The following is a 21151-nucleotide window of genomic DNA, read 5'->3' as shown; positions in this document are numbered from 1 at the left end:
GGTTTGCATGGATACTTCAAACGACATGAGGGATAGCAGAATAAACAGGTTGCCTTTGAACTATCAATAGCCATCTCATTCACCACGGTTTTACTGGTGTCCCGGAACATTGTAATCTAAATGACTACCATTTCAGCATGCACGGCACATCCTGAGAAAAGAATAAAATCCCTGAGTATCGGTCACTCTGGTCTCGAGCGTCACCTCAACCCATGTTTATTGCTGGTTAAAGTAAATGGCTGGACCCCTCTGCAAGCTCTCATGCATTTAAAAGAGATTACATCTGCTTCCTGAAAAACTACCAGGTCAAACTCTCTGGCCGGTTTGTCAGCTGACCATCTGCTTGGTTAATCATTACTCCTCCTCAGGCCTCCAATCCTGTTGTAGAGGAGGTACCAGATATGGCCTGCACTCCAGCCACCCATTTTGAGTTACCAGGAACATACTTGCCAAGATATGTTAAGTATAAGGAGCAAATAAACCAACAGAGAGCAGCGCTAGGGCTCTGCCCAGTGCCCATCAGAAGAGCAATACCTGTTGACGTGCCTATAACCAGACAACTGTGGGCAGCACGGTACCCGTTGAGACAACCGTACCAGCAGTTGACACGAAATGAAGACTACTTACAAACTGTCCCCGAAGAGACCGAAAGGGCCTTAATGGAAGGCGAATGGTGACAACACAAGGGCCTTGACAGGCATACTTATGAACAAAACGACAAGCAAAGAACGACACGTAAAGACGAAATATAAGGAATAATGGTGTAATGGACTTAAAAGAAGAAACGATGTTGCAACACAAAGAACGTAACCATGAAAGAAGGATGAAAATATGCAACTAGCTAAACGCCTGTAAATAGGCTTGGAACGCAAGAAGCTAAGAAAACAGTACGGCTTGCTATGCTTAGTAGAAGAATAGAGCGGCAAGCGCCAACCATATCTATCTACCTCAACGAAGCACACTATACAAGTGCGACTCCATTTTACAAAAACAGAATTAAGCCCAGGCTGCCAGGGATGAAACAGGCCAAGATTCATATTCCAGCTAGAGCTAGAAAGACGGAATCGAAACTGAGCAAGAAACAGCTCGTGCCTGGGAATTCAAGGTCAATTCCAGGAAGGGAGGAGAGCGGCAACTTCGAAGAATCGAAACTTAAGAGCGTAGCAGCCTGCCCCGTGAAGATCGAGATAAGGAGGCCCAGGCAGGTGGCAAGGCCAAAGGGGAATCAAATACACAAAAAGAAGGAAAATTAAGCAGTTTCACTGTGAACTGACACGTGACCAGCCAAGCGCAAAGAGGTACCCACGTCTGATGTCATCCAAAAGCAAAGGGTGCCATAACTTTTCCTGATAAGAAGCTACAGTTTCAAGGCCATTCTCAGCCAACTAATTGACACATAGTCCTAAGATACTGATTGATGGAGGGGAGGCAGGGTGAATCATGGGGCACACGGCATCTGGGTGTCCATTCTGCATGCTGCTAATTAAAGTGGAGATTTATGTCTAGGGGTGTAACCTACCCAATCACAATGGACCAAATAATCTAAGGTCCTATAGCTAGTAGAACAAACGAGACGTCGTACTCGTAGTGACGTCTATCACAACTGATGTAGAGGGATGGGCATAGACGCCCACCCGATAAGAGTTATCCAATCCTCACACTCTGTTACCATATACAGATATAGCACCTATACTTAAGTTACCTTTTCTGACCAATAGAATTGCATGAAAAACTGAGTGTATCACGTCAACGATGATGAAAATTTGCTATAACTATTGCCGTCTGAATGAAGATTTTGGGGAGTTGAAGGGAGACAGGCGATCGCATCACTGTTGATTTCTATTGTTTCCCCGTTTTTTGTACTTGTCATTAAACGGACTTCTCTGTGCCAAACCATTGAGTTGTCCTTACTGATTGGTGTTGGAGTAAGAGAGTCCTGCACCCCATCCTCCTCAAGGTGCAGCTATCTCGTCTTAAAGTACTTGAGGGTGAGCTCTGATCCCATGAGCCCATCAGAGGTCGCTCCGCCCTCCTGTACACTTGGTAGCAGTGTGGATGGTTTTGAACATCAACTATTGAATATTGATTATTGATAAGACACCCATTGACTGTCGGCACGAAGTAACTCTGGGTCTTCAGCAATATCACGAGTCCTTGGCAATTTGGCCGAGTAGACTGTGAAGCTTCCCGTGGACAATGATAGCTTAAACTTGTCCACAAAACTGCAGTGGGTTTGAAGGGACCTGTTTCTACAAACAAATCCTTCCATTCCTACGGGCAGTGGATCAGGCGAAAGACTAAAAGAGGCGGTAACGGAGGCGGTCATCCTGAGGATCCAGAGAGGAACGATGCGAGCAGCGAGTGAAAAAAATTGAATGCTTTGGCAAAAGTTATAGGCTTTAGAACAAGTAAGGGAAAAGGTAACGGAGGGAGGGGGAGAAAAACAAAATAGTCAGAAGTAGAGAAGACTGTATATATAAGGGGATAATGACTCGAGAATAACTGAATAAATAGTGAATACCAGGGTGGACACTCGAGAAGAGAGAGGATACTGGGGCGGACACCCGAGATAAAGAGAGAGGATACCGGGGTAGATACCCGAGAAGAGAGAGGATACGCCTTATTCCTGCGCTTTAATATAGCGGTCAGAAGAAACGTGAACTCAGAGCCCATATAATAGGGGACGACTAGGCTACGACAACGTTTAAAGACGTCGTAAAAGGAGTTTGTTTAAACTCCATGTCAGGGTATTGATTAGAAGGCAGAGATATTTGTGTCCAGCTGGTGTCTGTCTAGTCTGTTTAATGTTTGTCATTCATGTTCTGTTGATGTGTCACACGTAAGGAAATTTGTCTCCTTGTTGTTTGAAATTGATTAGGGGTTTTACGTGATTCTATAGTTTAGAGAGAATCACACATGAATTGATGTTCTTGAATAAAGTGGTGAAACAAAGGTTTTGGCGGGAAAAGATTGGATTGGAGCTTGTGATATTTGGTGCTCGCTCATATTGTTGGGAGTGGTGAAGTTACATGAAAGTATTGTTAGAAACAGATTTAAGCATGGAAGACATTACTCCATTACCACACTTATGTAAACAATTGCCTAAACATGCACTCAAGTTTAAGAAATAGAGTACCGAGTGGGTTAAGTGTACCGCCCACAAGATGTTTATGCCGTGGCCACAGAATGGGTCCTTATCTAGAGCCGTTTTAAAACATATGACGACTTACTTACATGCCACATATTCAGGCAAAAAAACAGAAAAACGCCTTGCTGTTCGAGATCTTTGGAAAATGTTTGAACAGTCAAAGGAGGAAGAGCCACCCGCAGACTGGATACTAAATATATGCACAGAGGGGGGTGAGACGCCTACCGTGCCACCTGCCCCACCTGAAACAGAAACCGAGTGAAGTAAGCCAGAGGGTCTCTACCCATTAAGAGAGCTGAAGGCAGCCAAGGGGTACAACAATCCTGAATATGAGTCACCTATGTACAGTAGTGACGACAATAAGGGGAAGGATCAGGATAAGAATCTTACCTCTGCAGTCCCAAGGGACAAGGAAAGACGCGATGATGAGAGGAAGGATCAGGCACAGACAAGTGCACCTCTCAATAAAGAGAGAGAGAGGGAAAGAAATGGAAAGGAAGTGAAGACAGAACTGATGAGATAGCATTCGCAAAAGACGAATGGATGGGAGGACCGATATTGTTGAAACTCGATGGAAAAGGAAGTGATGATGCGAGACCGAGAGAGAAGTCTGATGAGGCACAGAGAAGGGAGAAGAAGAAGGAAAAGGAGGTAAGGGACGAAAGGATAAGAAGGAAAGATAGGCTAAGGCGAGAAAAGCTATATCGCGAGGATCAAGAAAAGCAGCTCGATCGTAAACAGAAATCAGCCTATGACCAGTACAGACAGAATCAGCAAAGGTTGGAAGAAGAGCAAAGAGTACGTGAAAAAAGGATAAAGAGACAAGAAGATGAGGAAGTTCGAAGGGCAAATGTACGTAGAAATGAAAGGAGAAGGGAAGAAGATAAGGTCAGAGAAAAGGCAAGTAAGCGCAAAGAATTCGATGATGATATTGTCAGCGTAGACAGAGGGCACGCAATCTCGAATATCTGGAGCGGGAAGTTAAAAAACCTGATCCTTTTGTTGAATGGGAAGACATTGAAGAATTCTTTCCTGCGTACGATTCAGTACCAGGAACGAGTGGGGCAAATTTTGAAGATGACTGACACCAGAAGCATCCGGGAAACGATTGATAAAATATATGATGAAATGTGGCTAGAACCAATATCCCAATGGGAAGACGAGTACTTGGAAAGCACTCAGCTGTAGGACACTGAGGACGTCACACGAAGTAGTGGGAGCAGGAGACTGTCCCTGGATAGGCTAGAAATCAGTAAGAACTTTGATGATGCAAGGAGTTGCCTGAATTGGGAACACTCAATGTCCAACTCCGGAGAGGAGATGGAGTGCGAGACAAATGAAGGGAGACGGCTCGAAAAGCGGCTCCCAAGGGACAAAGGGGTACGATGGTCAGATGCTAGCGAGTCTGCACCGAGGGCATTAGAGTCTGCCGCGCAGTCTGACCGGCATGAAGGAACACCCCATGGTCAAAGGGGGGTGTCAGCACCCGCCTATGTAGACAGGTTGAGGACATTGCCAGGCAGATGGCGAAGCAGGAATGTTACCCCAGCGATAGACAGAAGAGCTATGGGGTAAGAGAAAGAAGGCTGTGCATTCTAATTTCCACTGTTAGAAAAGGGGGGGAGCAAGGGCGCAATATATTCCATGGCCACACATGGATCGGGAAAACCTGAAAAACAAGCTTCCAATGCTGACATCGGGAGCCGGGGAGTGGATACACGAGTTAGAAAAAATGGCAGGGGGTGTCACGTTAGCTATATGGGACATTAAAGGTCTCCTGATCGCCATACTTGGTGAGAGAGCAGACGATGTGTGGAAATGGGCAAGGTACCCTGGTGTAACCATAATTAGCACTACACACGACGGAGCACCAGTTAATAATTGCAGAGCAGCAGTATGGAAAGCTCCACAAGTGCTTTACCCAGACACTTCCGATATGGGAGCTATAATGACTCGAAAAATGAAGGAGTCAGAAGATCTGTTGATTTATATCCAGAATTTCCAAGACGCATGAATCTTGGACGAAATCTATACCTGTATTTTATCACATATTGTGCCAGGGGTTACCAGAGCCAGTACAAAAACAGCTTAATAAATTGGTAGGATTTGGGGCTAAACCTTGGGCCGAAATACAGTTGCCTATTGCACATTACTGTAGATTGTTGCAAAAAAAGAATCAAAAAAAGGAGGCAACTCGAAAGGGTGAGGAAGCGAAGCTGGTGCAAAAGAAAGGATCAAAGTATGCTCTTGAAGGAGCCATGTTGACTAGCACAGCTGATCGGAACGTAAAACAGGTGGCTAACCCACAGCAGAACAACCAGGGTAACGTAGGATTGTACCCGAGGGGAAGGGGATTTAGAGGAAGAGGATGGCAGAAGAATCAGGAAGGTTTCCAAAGTAATCAAGGAGGCTTTCAAAATGTGCAAATGGGGCAATTCGGATATTTCAAATGGACAAATAGTCCAACCGCCGCCAGTGTGTTGACTGTGTGGAATGACAGGGCACCTGGCACGCTCGTGCAGAAGCCAAGGTGCGTGGCAAAATGGCCAAGGAATGGGAGCAGGCATGGTGAATCCACCTGCAATCTCACAACAGGGCGGTGCACAGAATCACACAGTGCAGCAGCAAGCAACAGGCATGCAGCAAGGTGCGCGACAAGGGGTTCAACCCTCGAACATGGGGAACTTGCCGCAAGGGCAATTCCAACAGGCACCACCACAAATTTCTCAGGGCACAAACTCCAGAAGGGGAGGCAACCCTGTTAATGGAGAGAATCCACAAGTGTACAGTGGACCGAACTTATATATGAACTAGGACAGCTCACTGGGAACCCTGATGTGCTCTATCCTATCAGTGACACCAGACCCTAACAGGGAACCAAGGGTGAATGTCGTCATAGGGGGTAAAGAATATTCCTTCTTAGTTGACACGAGTGCAACACGCTCGTGCATACGAGAAGGCAGGTTTTCCTTGTCCGGCGAGGCCATAGATACACAGTGTTTTATAGGAGCTCACAGTCGAGTTTCCATTACAGACGCACTCCCAGTCTCCGTAGGAGAGTGCGAAATGAATGTACCTTTGTTGTATTCACGTCAGACCCCAGTAAACATTTTGGGTCGAGACTTAATGACAAAATTGAATATGACAATCTTGTTCACGGAGGAGGGCATAGTATGCTCCACTCCAGGAATGCATTATTCAAACGTGTGCGAAATAATCAGGGCATACTCAGGGCACATAGCCATGAGGGCCGTGCCTCTAGATCCGGAGGTCTTCGCATATGGCATGTGTGTGCTTATGCCAGGATTGCCAGGCCTCACAGATAGAACTATGAGAACCCCTGATGAGTTTTTATTCAGACCAAGAATACCTATGCATGAAGAGGAGGGACAAGTATTTCCCTTGATGATACATGCTGCAGCAGTACGAAGGAAAGTAGCATTGGACGAAGGCAGACAATGGTGTGCGATTATCGCCATTGAAGAAGGGTATCGAGTGACTGACGTCACCGATGATGATCTGTTAGAAGAGCAACCAGACTCAGAAGAGACGAGGGTGGAAGTGAGTCTCATATTTTGGGTAAAAATTATTAAAAGGAAGTGCCTCAGAGAATGATGTTGGCACTGGTACGTCCGGAATACTTTGATGACGACATGGCCCAAGTGCCTGTCTCAGTATGGACTATACAGGACTATATGACGTAGGCCTCCTGAAGGGGGTGGGAGAAGTGAAAATTAAACTGAAACTAGGAGCAATGTTACCAAGAGCGCGACAATATCCCATGTCCAGAGAAGCGGATGAAGGGACAATTTCCGCCATGATGGATCAGGGCATCCTAGTGACGTCAAAGTCACCCTGTAATACAGTGATCTATCCCATCAAGAAATCAAAAGGAGGGTCTTGGCGTTTAACCCAAGATTTAAGTGCATTAAACGATATTGTTGCCGAGTTCCCTCTAGTCCCTAATCCATCTACAATCCTATGTAACATACCCATTGAGGCAAAATATTTCACGGTGATTGACTTGAAAAATGCCTTTTTCTCAATCCCATTGCACGTGACTCTCAAGATCTGACGTCATTTACATTCAGACAAATGCGTCTGAAAAGCACGAGGTTGCCACAGGGGTACTGTGAGTCCCCGTCCATATTTAACAGAGTCCTACAGATGGACCTAAGCAATATTGCATTAGATAGCGTCGTCTTGCAGTATGTGCATGACATCCTAATCTGCAGCACCACTGAAGGGCAATGTAGGCGCGATTCTGTTAAACTACTTACTATACTGGCTGAGAAAGGATATAAGGTTGACAAGGAATAGCTACAGTATTGTCAACAGGAAGTGCTGTACATAGGCCAACTCATCTCGCATGAGGGAAAAAAAAGGTGACCCCAGAAAGGGCTGAAGCTATCATGAACACGCCAAAGCCACTCACGATAAAGCAAATGCAGAGCTTTTTAGGCCTGTGCAATTATGTTCGAGCATGGGTCTTCGATTACGGCTCGTATACCAAGCCCTTGCTCCAGGCTTTAAAGAAGGTTCTGGTGACAAAGGACCAAGGCAATGGAAAAAGGGTTTACAGAACTCAAGAGAGCGACTTGAACGGCTCCAGTTCTCGGGATTCCTAATTATGCAGAGGAATTCTACCTATTCTCACACACAGATGGCAGCGTTATTACGGCAGTGCTCACATAAGAGAACCTTGTTTGGGTACAAGCCCCTGGCGTATTACAGTGGGAGCCTGGACCCAGTCATGAGAGGTCACTTCCCATGCAAACAAAGCTTAGCTGCCGCAGCGTTTGCCATAGAGAAGGCGACAACCATTGTAATGGGATGTTCCAAGACGTTATACGTCAAGCACTCATTATTTGCCATCAGAGAAACCAAAGGGTATGTTGACATCTCAAAGAGCTTCTGCCTATGAAGTGATCATATCTAATCCATCGATCAAAATAGTTCGATGTAAAACAGTAAACCCAGCTATGTTCATAGCTGAGCCAGTCACTGAAGGAGAGCCGATGCATGACTGTGCAAACTATGAAGAATTCTATGATGAAATCCCCAGGGTGAAAGAAAATGCCCTGGCGGGAGGTGAGATCGTTTTTATTGACGGTTCTTCGAGAATCGACCAAGAAGATGGACAAAGATTTGCAGGCATTGCCATAATGAAACACATGGCAAACGGAGAATTTCAAGTACATGTCAGTGCACGAATACCATCTCATTATTCGGCACAGGCTGCAGAATTATTGGCGTTGATACTTACCATTGAGAATCACGCAGACCAGGAAGTTACAGTGTACAGTGACTCCGCCTATGTGATGTCTACAGTGCACGCAGGCCTAGCACGCTGGAAAAGGAGAGGCTACCTCTGAGCGGACGGCACGTCAGTGCAACATGCAGCCTTATTGGGCAGGCTGGTCAAGGCACTACAGCTCCCAGTGGGCATAGCGGTCGTGAAATGTGCCGCCCATACCAAAGGGACAGATTTCGTGTCATGCGGAAACCATGAAGCAAACACGGATGCCAAGCGTATGGCATCCAAAAGTGAGACGATCATGGACGTGAAAGTGACATGTACCCATGAGAGAAAGATGGTGGCATGAACCACACCCGAAGCCTACAGCAATATGGGACAGACGCAACTAATGGAGCTTCAAGGTGAGGCACCGCTGGACGAAATGAACCTGTGGAAATGTTGAGGGTGTTCTTTAAGCCCCTCCGACGGCCTGTGGCGGCAAGACAGCACTGGTAAACCAGTAATGCCTGTAGCCCTACTAAAAATAGCATTGGAGCAATTGCATTACCCATTTCACTTGTCAAAAGAGAATCTAGCAGCAACGCTCGCAGAAGACTGGTTCATACGGAATTTAGCAGAGCATGTTGAATTTTTTTATGGTGAACTGCATAATCTGCCAGCAATTCACCACTGGGCACACATTAAAAGTAGTGAGAGGAGTCCTCCCCCGGCCAAATGGGCCTTTTCAGCACTTCCATATCGACTATGTCAACATGGTTCAAGTGTGTAATGGGTACAGGTACTTAATTGTAGTGGTGTGTCCATTTTCTAGATGGATAGAAGCAGGTCCATGTACACACCCAGACTCTACCTGTGCAGCCACATTTCTGGTGAGGGAAGTGTTCCCTAGATGGGGAGGGTGTGAGGTGATGAGATCAGACAATGGGGCTCATTTCGTAAATACAGTCATTGAACAGATTAGCTTGCTGCTTGGTATAAAGCACAAGTTCTCGTCGGTGTATCATCCAGAAGATAATGGTATTTGTGAGAGTCTCAACGGCTTGTTAAAAGAAAAGATAGCCAAGTTGAAGCTTACTCTAAAGAGGGGATAGTTGCACTGCTTTCCACTGGCATTGTATGCTCTCCGGAACCAACCAGGCTCCGACCTTCATCTTACACCACATGAGATAGTCACAGGAAGGAGAATAAATACCCCCCTTACCCGCTGAGACAGAGCTAGATGTGATGCCCAGTCAACCCAAGAGGTCCTGGGAACCGAGTTGCAAGAATATCTGAACTGCATGACATCCAGCCTTACTGTAATTTCAGACCAACTACAGCGACGACGAAAAGGGGGCAGCGCAGCACAAAACACAGCAGGAGACACTGAAAGAGACGCAGTTCAAGGTCTACATGCTCCACTCATCTTTCCTGGAGACTCTGTGTTGGTGAAAAACCACATGAGGAAAAGGTGGGACGAGCCACGATTCAATGGTCCTTTCATCGTGGAGGATTGCACTCCTTCAGCTGTGAAACTGCAAGGCAGGAGACCATGGATCTTTCTCAATGACATTAAGCCCTATATCAGAGAAAGCCCTCAAGCTGCACCCCACCATGAAGAAATTACAGACAATGGGGAAGAACCTCAGCACCTGCAGACGAGATCCATGACGAGGAAGAAGAACGCATGAGCAGCAAAGCCAAGACAAAAGAACCTGTTTGCAAGTTGTGGCTTAAACTGGACCTTTCCTCTAAGCAAAAAAAGGGGATAAGGACATAACTCTGTGCATCCTAGTTGCAGGGTGAAGAAGAAAATTGCGCATCTAAGCCACAACACGTTTGTTGACACAAACTTGTAAATCAAATCACACTAAAGCATTGTTGAGAAACAAGACTCAAATAGACTGTGATCAAGGACTTTTGCCCTAAGGAGCTAAACGCAGCATCCTGAATCATCAAAGATTGAGACGTTGCTTTGCAGCATTTATGGTGTCTCCCAGAAAAATATCACAAGGGATGTGCTACCCTACTTCTAGTTAGTACTAGTTTCATATCCGTCACTTGTAGGGAGAGTCAACAGTGTCACAGACTTTATCCAAGATCCTGCCAACAAGAAAGTAATCTGGCAACTGCTTACTGTCATCGCGGAAGCCTTCATTGTGTTACCAGAATACAGTGATAAGGACACAAATGCTTCCACCACAAGCGACAGTAGATGAACTCACCAATACACTTTTCTTTCGCATTATAGAGGAGTGCCCAGCAATCGTTGGGAGAACCACTGACACTCTCACTTTTATTAGAGATCCAGCAAACTCTGAACGTTGAGCCAGCTGTGGACTAAACTAAGTTACTTAGTCACAATCCACGCAGCAGGAAAGTGCAAGGACTGTTCACGCCAAGGGAAGGGCCTGTGATCCAGAACCCAACAAGGCAGGACAAATGTCCCTGTCACCCGAGGACAGCCGACTGGCACACAACGTCCTCTTTCGTCTAGTAACTGACTTCCCAGAAATGGTAGGGAGACCTATCGAGGTTGACGTCATCACCTTCATCAGAGATGCAGCTAATGTTGCTCATATAGGAACGCTCCTCCATGGAATCATGCTGCAGGTGGAGCTGTCCAACTTTCAGAGAGATTATATGAGGAGATTCCAATGAAACTTTTTGCCGAGGGACAGATCAAAGAGACAGAAGCAAAATACTTCATCCTTCCACCGAGGGACAGATCGAAGAGACAGAAGCAAAATACTTCATCCTTCCGCCGAGGGACAGATCGAGGGAGCAGAGACAAGAACTTCACCTTTTCATTTTTGAGTTTGATTAATTGCCATTTTTTTTTCCATTTCTTCACATTGAACAGGTTCCAGCATGTCCTCAGGACTGAAGCAGATTCGGGGGGTGGACTGGGAACTCACCTATTTTGAATATGCACAATGAATGTGACTCACTAAAGGTGTTAGTCTAATCTATTTTCCATAGTCTAGCAAGGGAACTATATCTTGTATCCAGAGACAATCGTCACCCGCAAGAGGGGGGACACTTGCGAAGCACCAGACACTCTATGATACAAACTTTTCGAGAAACAATAATGGAGTGAGTGAAAAGAATAAAACATTGACATTTTGTTATGATTGAGATGGGGGCCCAGAACAGTAACCTGGTCCTCCCACATGCAGAGGGGCACCCCTGCTTCTCTGGAAGGAAGTGCTGCCGGTTGACCTACCGTACCATCATATGGGTATGTGTTGTGTTTATCATTATCTTGCTGTCTTTAACAATCAGAACTGCATTTTTTATTGGTGCACGAAGCGTTCCAATTTCAGTGCACCCACCGGATAATGTACACATAGGTCACACAAAAACACCCAGACCCCATATAGTTATTCCAGTCCCGAGAAAATCTGATGGTAAGGTAAATGAACTAAAAATGAATGCAATTAGCAGTGATACATACACACTTGAGGTAACGAATGAAGAGAAAAGCTGGAGACAGGGTCAGCATGGAATGAATGAAAACATGGCACTGACCACTACACGCACACACACACACACACTGAATGCACACGAACCAGGGCAAGTGTCAATGGCCACAAAACCTCAAGCGAAGACGACAGAGAACACAAGACTGCCTACCGAACAACCAGTCCCAGTAAATAATGAAAGAGACCAAAAAGAATCCAGTGAAAGACCAACTAAAGCAGACATAGCAAAAGCCCTCAAGAAGACAGAAGTGGCTATGGGAAAATTCACTGCAACAACATAAATGTTGATAGGTCATTTATTCCCGTTCATAGCTAGAGCGAAGAAACTACATGAGCAACTGAAAAATAAACCTACAGAGACTGTATTGACAAGCACACCAGTTCCAACACAGGGAACAAGTACCAAGCCCACGATGCAGCCTTACATTGGGCTGATGACAGATAGGGGGTGGTTAAAGGCACATAGAGAGCAGGAAAAGAATGCAAGAGGAGAGCAAGAGATTTGCAAAACCTCCACCTATCACATTGATGCAGATAAAGAAACCTGCTCCACCGACCAGTATGCCCGAGAGACCCCAAGCAAGGAAAAGTCACACAGACGCATTTAGAGATGTAGTTATAGCTAACTACAGAAAGACACTAAGAATCAAGAGAAGCCCGCATGAAGATAACAATGAACTAAACGATTACCTGGACAGCAAAGCACATCTAGGAAACAACATTTGGTACCAACACATGAACAAAGTCGGGAGAAGGAAATCAGAAGGAGAATGCTTTGTTTGTGCACTTCTACCGTACAGCATGGGGAAATCCAAGATCTTTGTGGCCGTTGAAAAAATGATGCCCCAACAGCACACTGTCTGTCACACGCAGCAATGTGCAACACAGGGGACAGTTTATGGGGAGGGATGCCTCATTGATATGGGCGACTGAAACAGATTACCCCCATGAAGATGGCTACGTCCAGGACATTAAGACGAGAAATAGAGCTCATACCAAGAATCACGTGATCAGGTATGAGAAGCCTGAAGTTAAAGGAGCAGGAACAAGATAGGGAAATAAACCCGAAACTGAACGTCCAAGGAAAGACTCCAGAAGAGGCTCAAATTTGGAAGAACAGAGGCCAAATGCAGATTTGAGGAACAGTGGTTTCCCCAAACGGATGGGAAGAAGGAGTGGTGATCTGCCAAGCATGGATGGTCCTTGGAGCCTGCCAAGAAGCAATAAAAAACTCACAGAGGTTGTGCAAAGCTCTATGGCCAAAGCTGGTAAAGTTACTAACATGGGTCGAAGACAGAGGAGGACCCTTGCAGACAGTGCCACTGGAAAGTCCAAAATTATGCTTCAGGAACAATGGCATGAGGATGATGGGAGAGAATCAAAACTGTGGGCGAATCTTTGAGCTCTAGGATTGACTCACATAACCGCAGTAATTATGGATCATTGCTGGGCGCCATTTTACAACTTGGGCATCTAATGACGCTTGCCAAGACCACCTTCAAACAGGATTCAAAAAGAACATGGGTACGGATGCTAACATTCTCATCCTGAGTGCCTTAAAAAGTTATGTCTTAGAAGGAAGACTTAGACTGTTTGTAGTTTTTGTGGACCTCTCCCAGGCCTTTGACTGAGCTGACCGAACCAGATTATGGTCGAAACTGTCCCTCTGGAAATGTACGAACAAGATCCTGGAGCCAATAAGAGCTTTATATTCTATACCACAATGCCAGTTCGCATAAACCACCAGGGGACCCTCTTGGCGAAGATCACAACAGCCAGAGGTGTGAAGCAGGGCTGCCCTCTGGCCCCCAGTCTTGTTTTGGACCTACTCAGGTGATTTTCAAGACTCTGAAAAGCTAATACGTTCCTTTCCTCCAAAAATTGGTGGAGAGAAGATGAGTCGTCTACTCTACGCTGACGACCAAATTCTCATAGACATTACACCAATAGGCCTGCAGCGTCAACTGAACAACCTACAGCAATATGACGGAGAACAACCTGGACATTAACCAAGGAAAAACCAAAATGATATTTGAAAAAACTATTACGAAAAAGGAAAAGACGATCCTTCGTTTAAGCACAACTGCAGTTGAAAGAGTAAGCAAATTTAGATATCTAGGGGTAACCCTGGGCAGCTCTGGGAAAGAAAAAGCCATGCAAAGTGCTCTCTATGATGAAACAAAAAAACATACTGCTCAAGGGAAAGCTATCGACATCAAGTATGGCCGTTTCTCAACTATTCCGGTTCGTGACTTCTATAAAAAAAAAGGTGATACCGGTTCTAACTTGTGGCGTGGATGCTATGCCTAATTTACCCACTGACCTCTGGACAAAGTTGGAAGCAAACTCTTGGATAACGGTGCTAGATCTTCCTAAATCTACTCCACTAGCATCGATCAGATGCAAACTCAGCCTTACATCGCTAAAGACCATAGTAAATTGCCGCCGCCTTATGTTATGCAGGAAATGCAGATTACCGGAGACTACCTATGTTTATAAGTTGATAAATAAGGAAATGGCATGCTCTACCTGTGTCATGCTGACCAGATGGAAGACGGAGAATCTGGCCCTTTTAGCAGATGCAGAGAGCTCCAAGGAAGAACTCAACCTGGTAAAAACCATAAAAAAAATAAAAGAACTGGGTTGGATATCAACACTTGAAACTGCTAGCAAATTTAAACTTACCAAGCATCTCCCTCAGACTTTAAAAAAAAATTGGATGACTTGCAGAATTATATCAAATTATTTCCAGACTGGCCCGGAATACCTTTATGAGAATTAGGTTGAACTTGCTCGAAATAAAAGAAATCTTGGCAATCAGAGGTCTAGCAGCTACAAACCTCTGCCGCTTTTGCAATCACCCCTCGATTAAAGAAACAATTCGCCACCTGCTCCTGGTATGTCCAGCGACCCAAAGTATCGGTTTTAAGTACCTGCACATCACCTTATCGAACTTTTCTCTTAGGGATGAAAACCTTTGCTGGCAAAAACTGATATGAGGGGACAGAACATCATGGCTACTGGCTACGGTCAACATTATGCAACATATAGTTAAAGAGTTGTTTCCTTTAATGCCAGCGACACTGTAGCTATACAGAAGAACTCCTTTGAGTGAATTACAACAAAATCAGTAGAGACTCTTGAAGATTTCGTAAGTTCCCTGATATCAAACAAACAGACTTATGATCCTCAATTTGAATGAATGAACTGTTTATTTTTATCTTCTGTTTCTTTTTGTAAAAATCTATTTCTAGATTACATACAAATAAAATAAAAATACAAAATAAAGCATTATCTAGCTCCCTTGGAACCAGTATTTCTTCCTACCAGCCCCAAACTTGAGGGCTTTGTGGTGCAAGCCTCTGCTGTGGATTCAAAACAAGCTATGTTTTCTTTTTTGCCCCCATACACGGATAAGAATATGTTTTACTTTGGGGAGTATAGGCCTGAGGATTGTCAATTCCAACTGCGCCCTAGCCAAGTACATCCTGGAATATTGCAACATTGTGCTATTTGGCCATTCCAAGTCTCCAACTTTTCTTCTGCCCTTACACCCATTCCTCCCTCTACTGATACGTTAGCCTTTCTTTCTACAGATGCTGCCTCAGTTCTCTTTTCTTCTAGCCATGTGGATACTCTTGACCTTCTTTATCCTTTCTCTTCTTTCGCTCCCTCTCAAAAACCTTCCCAGTCCTGGATGACCCCGTTCGTCTACTCCGCCTGCTGTACCTTGCGCCGAGCTAAGCAGAGCTGGTGTAAATCAAGGACGATTTTTGATCTGGATCATGTTTCGCCTATTCCATCTTACTATGATTTTCTGTTCCTTTCTGCCAAGCAGCATTACTTTAATACCCTCTTTGCCTCTATTTCCCCCTATTCAAGCTGTTTATTGCAGAATATAAATCATATCCTCTCCCCGTCTTCTTCTGGCCATGCTTCCATCTCCTCTCTCTCTTCTTATGACTTTGCCATTTTACTTCTAAAATCTCTCTTGCCCGCTCCTCTATTTCCCCCTCACGCTCTTTACCTTCTCTAGTACCTTCTTTCTTGCTTTTTTCCCCCAATGTCTTCCTTCCATCCTGTTTCTGTGTTTGATATTGCTCTTTCTTTCTCTGGCCCATCCCACTGTCACTCCTGGCAATCCTCTCCACTCTTTTTTTAATCCCTTTGGTTTACCCAACTCTCCTTTCCTATCTTGTTGCTCTGTTTAACTCCTCGCTTTATACCTCTACTTTTCCTTCTTTTAAATATGCTTCTATTCTTCCTACTCTTAAAAAGACCACCATTGACCATTCTCTCCCCTCTCTCATGTTTGCTCTAACTCACTTCATTTTATTTCTAAATTACTTGATTGATTGAGGCCTTTTGTGACTCAGAATTCATTTATTTCTCCTTTCCAATCTGATTTTTCGTGCACGCCACTGAACTAGAACTGCCCTTCTGGCTGTCTGTCTCGTCTATCTTCTCGTTATTCTAAGCAATCCTCCCATTTAGTTCTTATCGCATTTGACACAGTCGACCATTCAATTCTTCATTCCTCTGTTTTCCAATGTGGCTTTTGTGATTCTGTTCTCAAATGGTTCCACTTCTAGCTTTCGAATTATACTTTTCCCATCTTCTTGGCTGGTCACGTTGTGCCTCAAGGTTCTGTTTTAGGTCCTATATTTATTTATCTCTGCACTAACCCTCTTGCTCATATAGATTCTTATGTTGGCTTCTGTTAGGGTGGACAGGAAAGGTCCCAATGATCAAGAGGGGTTCATGTTGCATGCGCCATATTTGTGACTGGGGTTGCAGCAAAATAGGCGTGATGTTGTAATTTCATGTATATCCATTGTAGTTAAATGTGAATTGGATGTGTTACTTCAAGTGTTACTTTGTGTTCAAGATTGATACATATTAGAATTGCATGCGCACAGAAAGCCAAATGCCTAAAAGAAATATAAAACACCATCCAGATATTGTTCGCAATGAAGTGCCTAGAGGCTGGGCAGTGAGGAGTTTCATAATGCGCATGCAAGGACGGGAACTTGCACGGAGGACCTACTGTAAAGAAGATAGAATATTTATTAAACCTGCATGCATACTGAGATACATATAAATCTACGTAGTGTGTTTTCTTTATACATCTATTAAAACTCTGCAGCCAGGAGTTTGCAGGCTGAATTCTGAGCATCTGGGAGCTAGTTTTGAAGTGTACAGGAGGGCGGAGCGACCTCTGATGGGCCCATGGGATCAGAGCTTACCCTCAAGTACTTTAAGACGAGATAGCTGCACCTTGAGGAGTATGGGGTGCAGGACTCTCTTACTCTAACACCTATCAATAAGGACAACACAATGGTTTGGCAGAGGGAAGTCCATTTAATGACAAGTACAAAATACGGGGCAACGATGGAAATCAACAGTGATGTGATCGCCCGTCTCACTGCAACTCCGGAAATCTTCATTCAGACAGCAATAGTTATAATGAATTTTCGTCATCGTTGACGTGTTACACTCAAAGTTTTTCATGCAATTCTATTGGTCAGAAAAGGTAACTTAAGTATAGGTGCTATATCTGTATATGGTAACAGAGTGTGAGGATTGGATAACTCTTATCGGTTGGGCGTCTACGCCCATCCCTCTATATCACTTGTGATAGACGTCACTACGATTACGACGTCTCATTGGTTCCACTAGCTATAGGACCCTAGATTATTTGGTCCATTGTGATTGGGTAGGTTACACCCCTAGACATAAATCTCCACTTTAATTAGCAGCATGCAGAATGGACACCCAGATGCGGTGTGCCCCATGATTCACCCTGCCTCCCTTCTATCAATCAGTACCCTAGGGCTATGTGTAAATTAGTTGGATGAGGATGGCCTCGAAACTGTAGCTTCTTATCAGGAAATGTTATGGCACCTTCTGCTTTTGGATGACATCAGACGTGGGTACCTCTTTGCGCTTGGCTGGCCACGTGTCAGTTCACAGTGAAACTGCTTCATTTTCCTTCTTTTTGTGTATTTGATTCCCCTTCGGCCTTGCCACCTGCCTGGGCCTCCTTATCTCGACCTTCACGGGGCAGGCTGCTATGCTCTTAAGTTTCGATTCTTCGAAGTTGCCGCTCTCCTGCCTTCCTGGAGTTGACCTCGAATTCCCAGGCACAAGCTGTTTCTTGCTCAGTTTCGATTCCGTCGTTCTAGCTTTAGCTGGAATATGAATCTTGGCCTGTTTGATCCCTAGCAGCCTAGGCTTAATTCTGCTTTTGTAAAATGGAGACGCACTTGTATAGTGTGCTTCATTGAAGTAGATATATATGGTTGACGCTTGCCGCTCTATTCTTCTACTAAGCTTATCAAACCATACTGTTTTCTTAGCTTCTGGCGTTCCAAGCCTATTTACAGGCCTTTAGCTAGTTGCATATTTTCATCCTTCTTTCATGGTTATGTTCTTTGTGTTGCAACATCGTTTCTTCTTTTCAGTCCATTACACCATTATTCCTTATATTTAATCTTTACGTGTCATTCTTTGCTTGTCATTTTGTTCATTAGTACGCCTGTCAAGGCCCTTGTGTTGTCACCATTGGCCTTCCATTAAGGCCCTTTGGGTCTCTTCGGGGACACTTTGTAAGTAGTCTTCATTTTGTGTCAACTGCTGGTACAGTTGTCTCAATGGGTACCGTGCTGCCCACGGTTGTCTGGTTATAGGCACGTCAACAGGTATTGCTCTTCTGATGGGCACTGGGCAGAGCCCTAGCGCTGCTCTCTGTTGGTTTATTTGCTCCTTATACGTAACATATCTTGGCGAGTATGTTCCTGGTATCTCAAAATTGGTGGCTGGAGTGCAGGCCACATCTGGGACCTCCTCTACACTCCCCCCTCTGGTCGGTTCGACCACTTCTGCTTCCTCCTTCGGATTCATCTTACTCGGATCTTCTGTATCTTGTTCATTGTCTTCTGGGTTTGTACATGATGGTGCGAAAGATTGTGTCTTTGGAGTCCATATTTTTATCACTCCTTTCAAACTTCCTGCAGTTTTCACATGTTCGTCTTTGTTCCAGGTCATTAGCTGGCACTGTCCATTTGGGCTGCAATAGATCTATTTCCCTTCATACTTTCTTCGTTTTTCTGGGATACATAAACTTTGTTCCTTCTGGCGCAAATTTGCTGGCATTCACAAAGTCTCTTATTTCTTCATCAGTCAGGTCTCTGGGCTTCCATCTTGGTTTGACATCGATCATAATCTTCACAGTTTTCTGGCAATGTGTGATGATTATCTTGATAACACAAAATCCTAGCAATATCATCAATAGCAGGGCTCCCAGAAACTTGAATATGTCTGCCATCCATTGTGGGACCCATGAAAATAGTGTTCCAAACTAGCTGTCATCATCCACTTCATCAGTTTCATCCATCATCTGGTTCGGTAGGTTTGTCAGCATACCTATGGCTTCTGTTAAAGTTCCATTTTCTTCATCATGCAAAGGTATAAATGTGCAACATGATTCTCCGATTTTTGCGCAAAGACCTCCATCCATCGCTGTGATCATGTCAAGTACATATCTGTTCTGGAGAGTCATCAATCGGATTGCTCTCAGTTCTTCTTTAATCGCGTTGAATCCTTTTTGGTGGTATTGATGGTCTGTAATATTTCCCATCTGGTTATTTGCAACCATTTAGTGTTTGCTCCAACCTGGAATCTTGGCATGATGATTGTTGTGAACACTGATGAGGTGAGGCTGAACAGCCTGTTTTCATATGGGATTGCATGGAAGGCTTCTTCCGATTTGGCAGAAAGGTAATTTTCTCTCTTAATTCGGGATACCAGTTCCACAGATCTCCTTTTCCTCAGGTGAGCATCTGCTTTCGGAAAACTGTCAATATTCAGGTCACTTTTCGGGATCACTAGTGCAGGAACGTGGACGTTCACTACTGTGCATATGCCTCCCCAGTTTTTCAGTAGTCTTATGTATGCCTTATTGCCCTTTTTGTAGATGGGAATTACATTTGCTGTGTTCCAAGAAGACGGTATCGTTCTCGAATCTGCGCATCAACCAAAAATCTTGCTTAGTAGACCGGCCCAGGCTTCTGGGTGAGTTTTCAGGTCAAGATTGGATATACCATCGGGTCCCGGGGCCCTGGAGGCTTTTAGTTTTTTTATTAGGTCGAAAATATCGGCTTTGTTATCTAGTCATATCCAGGGCGAATCTAGTTTCCTGGGTCCTTGAATCTTGGTATTAGGTGCTAAAAAAAGGTTTGTGAAATAGGTCTCCCATGTTCGTTCACCTATTCCATTCTATAAATCGTGTTGGTATGATACACTTTGATGTGCTCGCAGCCATGCTTTGTAGGCTTTTTTAGCCTTGATAGAGGCAATTGAAGCGGAAGTTGGATCTAGTTTCTTGGCGTATCTCAAGGACCTCCTTAACTCGCGCTTTCTATCTACCACCAGTTTATCAAAGACATGTTTTATTTGTATGTCTTGTAGTTTAGGCTTCCGCGACAGCACTTTATAAGCTTTTAATAAAGGAGTGTAATCAACCCGAGTTTGATCTTCATTATTAGCCAAGTCATTATTATCAGCTGTCAAAGTTCTTACAGCACCCTCTGATAGTTTTAACCTTGTTCCTTGGTTATTGGGTTCTATGCAGGCAGATATTTTCGCATAGGAAGCACTTTGTGAGGCCCAAGTTATTTGAAGAAGGTTATGGTCACTGGCCGATGTCCTCACCAATTCAAAAGTTAAAATTGATTGGAGAAGGGGTTGTGACACAAAAATGTGGTCAATCGTTGAACAAGAATCTTCTCTTTCCCAAGTAGGGATGCGGCTTGGGTTGGGAAAAACTGAGTCAAGATGGAGGAAACCTCTTGATTTCATCAGTTTCATCCATTGTGAGGCCCATATTTCAGAAGGCATTTTCTTGGCAATAGTTATGCTTCCTACTCCTCCTTTTTTTTGTTCCTGAGCGTTCAAGTCACCACATATGATAATGTGGTCTACCTGGTGGGTGACCAGCGCTTCATCAATTTCGTGGTCCAGCATTGCGAGGAATTTCTTCATTTCGATTGCAACAGCATTCCAGTAGACGTTAATAATTACAATGGACTCGGTTGTGCTCTTTGTTTTCCCCTTAGCGTTCATTGTCGACCAATTTAATTTTACTGATTGCATCAGTTGGTTTTCCTTACGTTTTTGTGTTAGAATGATGCCACTTTCATTTCGGATTGCCGTTAGAAGGCCAGAGGTAGGTCGACCAGCGATGCCTTTTTTTGCTGGTACAGCACTAATTTCCTAACC

Source organism: Ambystoma mexicanum, chromosome 1p (assembly GCF_040938575.1).
Source record: "Ambystoma mexicanum isolate Mex_15411 chromosome 1p, UKY_AmexF1_1, whole genome shotgun sequence".
Lineage (NCBI taxonomy): Eukaryota > Metazoa > Chordata > Amphibia > Caudata > Ambystomatidae > Ambystoma > Ambystoma mexicanum.
The sequence above is the reverse complement of the archived record's forward strand: the minus strand, read 5'-3'. Positions refer to the sequence as shown.